Source organism: Anas platyrhynchos, chromosome 11 (genome assembly GCF_047663525.1).
Source record: "Anas platyrhynchos isolate ZD024472 breed Pekin duck chromosome 11, IASCAAS_PekinDuck_T2T, whole genome shotgun sequence".
Taxonomy (NCBI): Eukaryota; Metazoa; Chordata; class Aves; order Anseriformes; family Anatidae; genus Anas; species Anas platyrhynchos.
In genome coordinates, this window is record NC_092597.1 from 14,991,029 (window position 1) to 15,000,229 (window position 9,201).

At 45.5% G+C, this 9,201-nt stretch overlaps 1 protein-coding gene and 1 non-coding gene across 7 annotated transcripts in view; both read left to right on the top strand.

Annotated features, from left to right (window-relative positions):
- The window catches only part of LOC101793360 (high affinity cAMP-specific and IBMX-insensitive 3',5'-cyclic phosphodiesterase 8A), a 183,778-nt gene that overhangs the window by 172,951 nt on the left and 1,626 nt on the right, over positions 1–9,201 (top strand). For 5 of the 6 annotated variants that reach the window (XM_027466406.3, XM_027466405.3, XM_072043455.1 and 2 more), the window contains 2 exons: positions 6,540–7,087; positions 7,578–7,644. The gene's annotated coding sequence lies outside the window, so the exon portion shown is untranslated. The remainder of the gene's footprint in view (positions 1–6,539; positions 7,088–7,577; positions 7,645–9,201) is intronic. The other variant, XM_027466404.3, reaches the window with a different exon arrangement.
- Positions 7,282–7,412, top strand: LOC113844919 (small Cajal body-specific RNA 15). Its single transcript, XR_003499948.2, has one exon. It is a non-coding gene; the product is annotated as a small Cajal body-specific RNA 15 (non-coding RNA).

The following is a 9,201-nucleotide window of genomic DNA, read 5'->3' on the forward strand; positions in this document are numbered from 1 at the left end:
GTTTAATAAGACATAATAATAATACCAGCTACTAGGAAGAAAATTAACTCTATTCTAACTGAAACCAGGACAAGGTGTAACCGAAAAGGCTTATTTTTGTGAACCTTTGAAGTACAAGTTAGGGAAACAATGGGGCATACACAGACTTTTATATACGCCTAACTCCTCATGGGCACTCTTAGGTAGAGATTTATTAGAGCAATTAGGAGCAGAAATTGTCGTTGAAAAAGGGAAAATGAAATTAAGAATAGGAGAAGAACAACTAATAAATGTGTTAAGCTTGGCACTAATACAAACTGACCCTAAAAGTGAAATACCTTTAGAGATCACAGATCAATATGTCCAGGAGTTTGGGCTACCGAAGTCCCTGGAAGAGCAAAAATGTGACCTTAATAATTACTAAATTAAAGCCAGGAGAGAAACCCGTTAAGGTTAAGTAATATCCTTTGAGGATAGAAGATAGGAAAGGAATTAAAGAGATAATTGATAAATTTTTACAGTATGGATTATTGATTGAATGTGAATCAGAATACAATACACCCATATTGCCAATTAAAAAGGCAGATGAAAAAAGCTATAGGTTAGTTCAGGATTTGAGGGCCATAAGTAAAATCACTGAAGACATACATCCTGTGGTAGCAAACCCTTATACGCTATTGACCAAGTTAAGGGACAAGTTGGTTTGGTTTACCGTACTGGATTTAAAGGATGCCTTCTTTTGTTTAACCTTGGCCCCAGAAAGCCGAAACCTCTTTGCCTTTGAATGGGAAAATCCTGACTCAGGACGAAAAGTCCAGTTGACATGGACAGTGCTTCCTCAGGGGTTTAAAAATAGCCCTACGATTTTTGGTAATCAACTTGCAAAGGAACTTGAATCCTGGGAAGCCCCCCATTCTGCAGGGGTCCTGCTGCAATATGTTGATGATCTCTTGATTGCTACCGAAGACAGGGGAAGCTGCATACAGTGGACGGTGAGCCTCCTTAATTTCCTAGGAATGAATGGATACCGGGTTTCACAACAGAAGGCACAATTGGTTCAAACCCACGTGACGTACCTAGGATTTGAGATCTCAGGAGGACAACGTGAATTGGGGACGGAACGCAAGGAAGCAATCTGTCGTACCCCAGAACCACAGACTGTTAAAGAATTACGAACTTTCCTAGGAATGACAGGTTGGTGCAGATTATGGATCAACAATTATGGATTAATTGTAAGGCCTTTGTATGATTTAATTAAAGATAACTGCATAAGACTAATATGGACAGGAGAAGCCCGAGCAGCCTTTAAGAAGCTTAAGATGGAGTTGATGCGAGCCCCAGCTCTTGGTTTACCAGATTTGTCTAAACCCTTTTGGTTATACTCCTATGAAAGACAGGGTATGGCCTTAGGGGTACTAGCACAAAAGTTGGGACCTTACAAAAGGGCAGTGGCTTATTTCTCTAAACAATTGGATGAAGTAAGTAAAGGATGGCCAGGCTGCCTGCGAGCAGTGGCAGCTGTAATTATGAATATACAAGAAGCCCGGAAATTTACAATGGGGCAGAAGATAACAGTGTTTGTCTCACACACTGTGTCAGCAGTTTTAGAACAAAAGGGGGCTCATTGGTTATCTCCTCAGAGATTTTTGAAATATCAAGCAATATTGGTAGAACAGGACGATGTGGAAATTGTGATAACTAATATTGTGAATCCAGCCTCTTTTCTTAGTGATGCTCCGGCGGAACCTGTGATTCACGATTGTTTAGAAACTATGGAGACTGTGTATTCCAGCCGACCAGACCTTAAGGAGGAGCCCATGGAAGATGCGGAAGAAACTTGGTTCATGGATGGGAGCAGTTTTGTTACACAAGGACAACGTAAAGCTGGATATGCTATAACAACTAGTCAGCAGGTAATTGAGTCTAAGCCTTTACCCCCTGGAACATCAGCTCAAAAGGCGGAGATAGTTGCTCTCACGAGAGCATTGGAACTGGCAGCTGGAAAAAGGGTAAATATTTGGACAGATTCTAAATATGCATTCGGCGTGGTACATGCTCATGGAGCGATTTGGAAAGAACGTGGATTACTGACTGCTCAGGGAAAACAGATAAAACATGCTGAAGAAATTTTAAAATTGTTAGAGGCTGTAAAACAACCAGAAAAAGTGGCTATTATGCATTGCTGAGGGCATCAAAGAGGATCCACCGACTTCGAGATTGGGAACAGATTGGCTGATAAAGAGGCAAGAAGGGCGGCGGAAAGAGGTCAAGTGGAAGTGCTTGCTTTAATACCAGACGGTAAAATTCAGACATTAGAGAAAGGACAGGCTCCTAAATATTCAAAAGAAGATTTAAAGTTGATCGAGGATCTAAAAGGGAAGCTGAATGTTGATGGGTGTGCTCATTTGAAGGACAACAGGGTTGTTATGCCCTCTAATTTGGTGTGGCCTATGGTTTTGGGGGAACACAACAAAACCCACTGGGGAGCCGATGCCCTGTATAAACTATTAAATCGAGTCTTGGTAGCAAGAAATCTGTATACCACAATAAGGCAGGTAACCCAACAATGTGACACCTGCATGCGTCATAATCCCAATACAGGAAATAGGGTGACATTTGGTGTCATTGATAAAGGGAATTATTCGGGGCAACTGTGGCAAATTGATTTTTCAGAACTCCCTAGAAAAGGGGGGTATTGTTATTTACTGGTTCTGGCTGACATGATTTCAGGAAGGCCTGAAGCCTTTCCCTGTCGAACAAACAAAGCAAGAAGAAGTGGTTAAAGTCTTGTTAAATGAAATAGTACCATGCTTTGGGATTCTAGTAGCAATGTCTTCTGATAGAGTTTCACATTTTTGTGTGCAAGTGGTACAACAGATAAGTAAGATTCTAAAGATATTCTAAAGACAACTGCATACTCTTTATAGACCGCGGGCAAGTGGACAGGTAGAAAAAATGAAACATTTAATTAAACAACAAATAGCTAAAATCGGACAAGAATCTAATTTGTCATGACCTCAATCCCTCCCTTTAGCATTACTTAGAATTTGAGTTAAACCTAGAATAAAAGGGAATTTGAGTCCCTTTGAAATCTTATATGGAAGGTCGTATCCATTTCTATTTAGTGGAGAGGATCGAACACAGTTAGGATTAGAATATTTATATGCATATATAAGTGAACTTCAGAAATAATTAAATAAAGCACATAAATTTGTTCTCAGGACCTGGGCTAGACGGTTGGATCAACCAATCCACCCTTTTAAGCTCAGGGATTATATATATAAAGACTTTTTCAGGACAACCCCTAGAGGAAAAACGGAAGTAAAGTGGACGGGACCATACCAGGTATTACTGACAACACACACCGCCATTAAGATTAAGGAGCAAGCAGCTTGGATCCACGATTCAAGGGTGAAGAAGGCCCTGGCGAGGATATGGACCACCACTCCAATTGGACCAACAAAATTATGGTTTTCCAGATCCTAATGATTGCAGGGGTGTGGTTGTCAGATTCGGGGTGGGCAGTTTGGGATGAGAACTTACACCTGTCCCTGATACAAACAATTTCTCAAGTAATTAATAAGACAAACTGTTGAGTATGCACCCATCTGCCACAGCATGGGAATAAGGGTGTATCGTTAATCAGGATTCCCTTGCCTGCAAACTTACCTTGGACGAATTTGTGGGAAAACACATCTTGGGGTCAAAAATATGAAGAAGTTTTGGAACTAGAAGTTGGTAGCTTCGTGCCATTGGAATCTTACTATGTATGTGTACAAAGGTGTAACCCGCCTAAGGGTATGGGAAAACAGGATTGTATAAATACGGATACTACTTATGTGGGAAATCAGACATCTTGTAATCGAACAATTGATACTAGTACGACTAGTGGCTGGGCAAATTCAACCAGCTGGCCGGTTCCAGAAGGAAAAGGGTGGTATTGGCTATGCAATGATACAGCCCGTAAGGTCTTGCCCGAGAATTGGAAGGGAACTTGCACTCTTGGAGCAGTAGTCCCCAATTTGACCATACATGATGTAGCGCCTCGAGGTTATTTGAGAAATCATATCCGGAGAATTAGACGAAAAATTAACAATCCATTGATAGAGAGACACACCGCTTTTCATAGTTATGTTCGATGGTTTATCACATGGTTAGGAGTGAGTGAATTGGAAAAGGCGATAGTTAATATTTCTGCAATTATAGAGAAGTTAGAAAACAAAACTCTGGATGCTATAAAGGCTCAACAAGAAGAGATATCTAGTTTATCACAGGTAGTATTACAAAATCCGATGGCCCTAGACTTGTTACTGGCCGCTCAAGGGGGAGTCTGTACAGTAATAAATACAAGTTGTTGTATGTATGTAGATCAGAGTGGAAGGATCTCTACTGACCTGGAAGAAATATGGAAGCAGACAAGGGTCCTACATGAGATCAGTAAAGATGATCTTTCATGGAGTTTTAGTGAAATATGGAATAAGTTAACCTCCTGGTTGCCCAATTTCCAATGTTTGAAACAAGTGTTCATTGCTCTATAACATTAGTAGTGTTAGGAATATTTGTGTGCATGTTGTTTAGATGCCTGCTTTGTTTTGTTACTGTAAATAATGAAAGTATCTGATGCAAAAGAATTTGCATGGGAAAAGAAAAGGGGGGATTGATTAAGGAGGTATTGGGGAGGCATTGGGGAGGCAAGGACAATCCCCAGACATGGACTGTATATCTCGAAACAAGACACTGGAACTCATGATAAGGAAGCGGCAGACGGACAGAGAAACAAATGTAAGGACTATAAATCTCAAAATTGGACATTGGAATTCATTATAAAGATACAACAAACGGAAGAATTGGCAACAACCAGCTCTCGCAATTAAGAAACGTGCCAATTCAGCAGATTCCTGACCAAAGGTGAAAAGTACACTGTGAGGAAGACTCGGGGTCTTCCTCCCAAAGACCCCTGCCCACGTCCCAAAGACCCCTGCCCACAATTCTTGGGAGGCTCTACGCAGGCGCAAGGTGCCAAAAGGCTAATTAGCATGAGAAGCGAGGGAAGGCGGGGATAGGTAATGCATATGTATAGGCGCTTGTAGAATATTGAGAGATTGATTGTATAAATTCAAGACTGCTTTCCGCTTTGGGTATGCACGATAGGTGGAGAGATCCCCCGTGCATCCAGCGCTGCAATAAAGAATATACCACTTAAAGGAATTTCGGCTTCGATCTTTGAATCACCAAGATACACTAGCAATGTGCAGAAAGCCACTGAGGGACCAAGAGGGCACAGCACAGCCTGAAAGCTGATGGTTGCTTTATCACGTGCAGCAAAAGAAAAAAGTATCAATGTCTAATTTAAATTGACCTATGTAAATGTATTTATTTTGTCTATCCTTTGATGTTTGCTTATTTAACTTTTGTAATAGCCAGATATTAACTCTAGGGTTAATGTGTAGACAGAGGAATGCAAAGTAAGAGCAGTCTATAACCATTGTGATGCTGAGTTTAAAATGGTTGTTGTGAAGTCCTGCACTGGGAACAAAGGCTTTATTTTACATCTGATGGGTGGTGAGGAAGTCAGAGTGCTTCTTAAGTGTCCTTTCCTGTATGTCAATACATGTTATCTCTTTGGGCCTGCTCAGAAATTTGGGGCTTAATAAATCATTACTATAGACCACACACTTCCACCTCCTTCTCCCTGCCATTGTGGGGTGTGGGTGAGGCGGAAAGGTTGTGCTCTGTGGGACCCAAGGGGGAAAACTGCAGTTTATAAATCAGGCTCGAGCTACCCTGAAATCATAGTGAAGCTCTGCAGGCAAAAATGCCAGCTAGGCTTTTATCTGTATGCCATGGCATCACAGGTCGATACTGTGACTTCCTTCTCTTCTTTAAACCTTTCATGTCAGAGGAATCAAAGACCCCTACCTCCAAATTGCCTCAAGTTAATAATAGCAGGAACAGTAGTTAGCCCAGGTTTGAAAGAGGCTTTGATTAGATACTGCTCTTTGGTAAGCCGTTTGAAAGGCAGTAGGCAGTGTTTGCTTGGAAGAGAAGCCTGATGAGCAATTTGCTTTTCTTTTGCTGATGCCAAGCAGAGCTTTGTTATCCCTAGAATATGGAGACCACAGAAGTGGTTTATGGCTACTGCTCATTACTGCTGGCTATTTCTTTGCTTTGTGTAAGGATAAAAACTCGTGCATGAAGCCCAGCGGCCTGGCCTCACGCGTGACAGCTGCTCCTGTGCTGAGCCTTAGCAACCGCCTTGCCCCTCAGCTTGCTCTCCCATGGCTGTTTTTTCCTGCCTGGGACTGGCCTGGGAGGCTACAAGAAAGCTTTAAAACTCAGATTATAAATGGCGAGGGCTTTCAATGTTCACTTAATTAAATGTTTTACTACCTGGGGAGCCGTGAGGCCTATCCGACCCTGAGTGCGCTGGCACATTAACCACATGTACTGCAGCTGTCGGTCAGCGTGGAACAGAGGCAGGAGGGGCAGAAGTGTCCGGGGCCCCTCCTGACCGTGTGTTTTCAAAGCCTGCAACTGGAACACAAGGAATTTTGGTTTAGGATCAAAAGAAAACCAAATGCCTCCAAAATGCCTCCAAACAAAGCCTCTCAGATGCCACCATTGGCCCAACCCTACATGCATGGCTGGTGTCCTCACGGACTGTGGGAGCTGTGGGCACGAGGGCTGGAATACATCGGGAACTTGGCCAGGGCCAAGAACTCTCTTTAAAAAATAAATAAATTAAAATCACATCTCCCTCCTAAAAAAAATATCTGTGTCCCCCCGGGCAGGGCAGGGCAGCTGAGGGGGGCGGAGGCAGCGCCCGCTCTGTTCCAGGCGGGCAGGAACGCGCCAGGAAGCGGCGGAGGGGCCCGGCCCTCAGGAAATGGCGGCGGCGGCGCCGGCCGCGGGGCGAGGCCGGGCGGGCCCCGGACCCCTCACGGCGGCGGCGGCGGGGACCGGGCGGCGGCGGACAGAGCCCAGACCTCCCCCCGCTCGGCTCCCGGCCTCCAAGGGGGCTGCAACGGGTCCCGGCACCCGGCCGCCATTTCCGTGCCGCCCCCGCACCGCGTGCCGGGGCCGGTGAGGAGCCCGGGCGCTGAGGCAGGTGAGGATGGCGGCGCCGCTCGGCCCCGTGCCCCGGGCGCCTCTTGGGCTGCCAGGGGCCGGCTCCGGGCCGGCTGCGCTGAGGGGAGGCTGAGCGCTGCCTCTGTGGTGCTGGGTGCGAGGGAAGGAGCCGGGCTGTGCGGCAGGGATCAGGCACGCCCTGAGGCTGCCCCGAGTTTCTTGCTGAGGTTTTAGCTGGAGGACTAAGAAAGTGGAGCCGGTGACATTATATTGGCTCCACTGATACTATCCTCCTAAATTAAACGGTGGAAGAGCAAGGCCTGCCTGTGAGATAAAGTCGGGACCTACTTCCTCTACCTACAAGGCTTTTTTCTCATGCTAATCAGAGCAGGTTAAAAGCCAAATGTTTGTATAGAAAACGCTGGGTGGGTTTGATTTGAACAGGACACGATGCACCATGTTCCAGGGCAGTTGCGTTGCCTGTTGTTGCACTTAACGCTTCTGATGTTCTCACCTGTGCTTGCTCACAGCCCCTGGGTTCCTTTGTCCGTGGCTCCAGGACTGGGTGATGAAGGACACGACATGCCGAGGATTACGGTAACCAGTGTGAAAACTGTGCTTGTGGTAATGGGTGCTTAGCCCTCCTCATTTGGTGTAAACCTGTTAACCCGTGCAGCCTTGTGAAAGGGCTTGGTGCGATGCCCTCCAGTGGCAACAGTGTGTACTGGTATTTTGAATCAAGATGAAACAGAACGGAATTGGAAGAAGTGATCCTAAATATTTGATACCCTTAGATACAAAGGTACCTTGGGTCTTAGGACATGTGGTTTGTCACAGAGGAGGAAACCCTGTTGTTTTCTGCATGAGGCCAAGATTCCTGAGTGTGGTTTCAAGTCCCTGTTGTGCCACAGTCCCTGTGTTCCCTTGTCTGTGCTGCTTCTGTATTATTACAGGATGTTGGGAGAACAAGGTGCCTCGAGAGAACCCTGGAAGGAGTGCCTAAAAACAGTACAGAAAAAAAATCACTTTGATCTCTGGCAGAACCCTGCTATTGACTTAGCCCTCTGGTCAGCACAGAAATAACTGTGCTCAGAGGGAGAATGACTCTGACCAGCCTGGTGATTTCAAGAGATGCTGGCAGCTTGCAGCAAAGTCTCAGATTCTGTTTCTTAATCTCCTCAGCCAGCTGTGGTTTTATTATATTTTTTCTGCCTTGCTCCCTGCTGTTCTGCACAGAAGCCTACCACAAACCAAATAAGATGACTCTCACTAGGTACCGAAGGTTAGGTCAGCATTGCCTTCTGGTATTTCTGCCCACCATAAAGGGGTTTGGGTGTAACTTGTTCTAAGCCCAAGAGCCTCTGAGCAGCTCCTGCTGCTGCAGCATCTGCAGGGCTGTGCAGATCACTGCTGCAGATTGGGGCCAGCCTGTGGGAATCAGGTGGCCAATACCAGAGCTTTAGGCATGAGCCCCCATCCTTCACTGAAGACAGCTTATTCTGTGTGCCAGCAAGTGCATGTAATGAAATGAACAGAATGAAAAATGCCAACAGGTACCAGGAAGAATGTGTCTCGCGGCACATAACTCATCAAAGACAAAGGCAACTTGTTTTTTAACAGACCTTTGTCCTTTCATGTAGTCTAGTTCAGCAGTGAGCCAGTGTCAGTAGATAGGCCATGGACGAGAAGAGGTTTTGCCTCATCTGAGACCCCTTTCAGTTGACAACTCAACACAGCTCTCCAAGATGAGCACTTTACCCAGGTTTCCATCTAAACAGAATACGTTTGGTGTTAGTCTTCTCTGGGGTGCTGTGCAGGACCAGTTAGTGCCTTCTGGCTTTCCGAAGGGACTCCCCTTTTACTCTGAAGCACAGCTTCCAGTTCTGTGCAGGGTTTGGCCCTTAACAGATGTTTGGCACATCTCCCTGTTGGGTTACACAGAAACACGAGGTTGATGTGAACATGCTGAGGGAATGGCCTGAAGCTGCATCAGGGGAGGTTCAGGCTGGGTGTTTGGGAAAGGTTCTTTACTGAGGGGGTGTTTGGGCCCTGGGGCAGGCTCCACAGGGAACGGGTAACAGCACCCAGCCTGCCAGAGTTCAAGAAGCATTTGGACAACTCCCTCAGACGTTCAGTCTGATTTTTTGGGGTGCC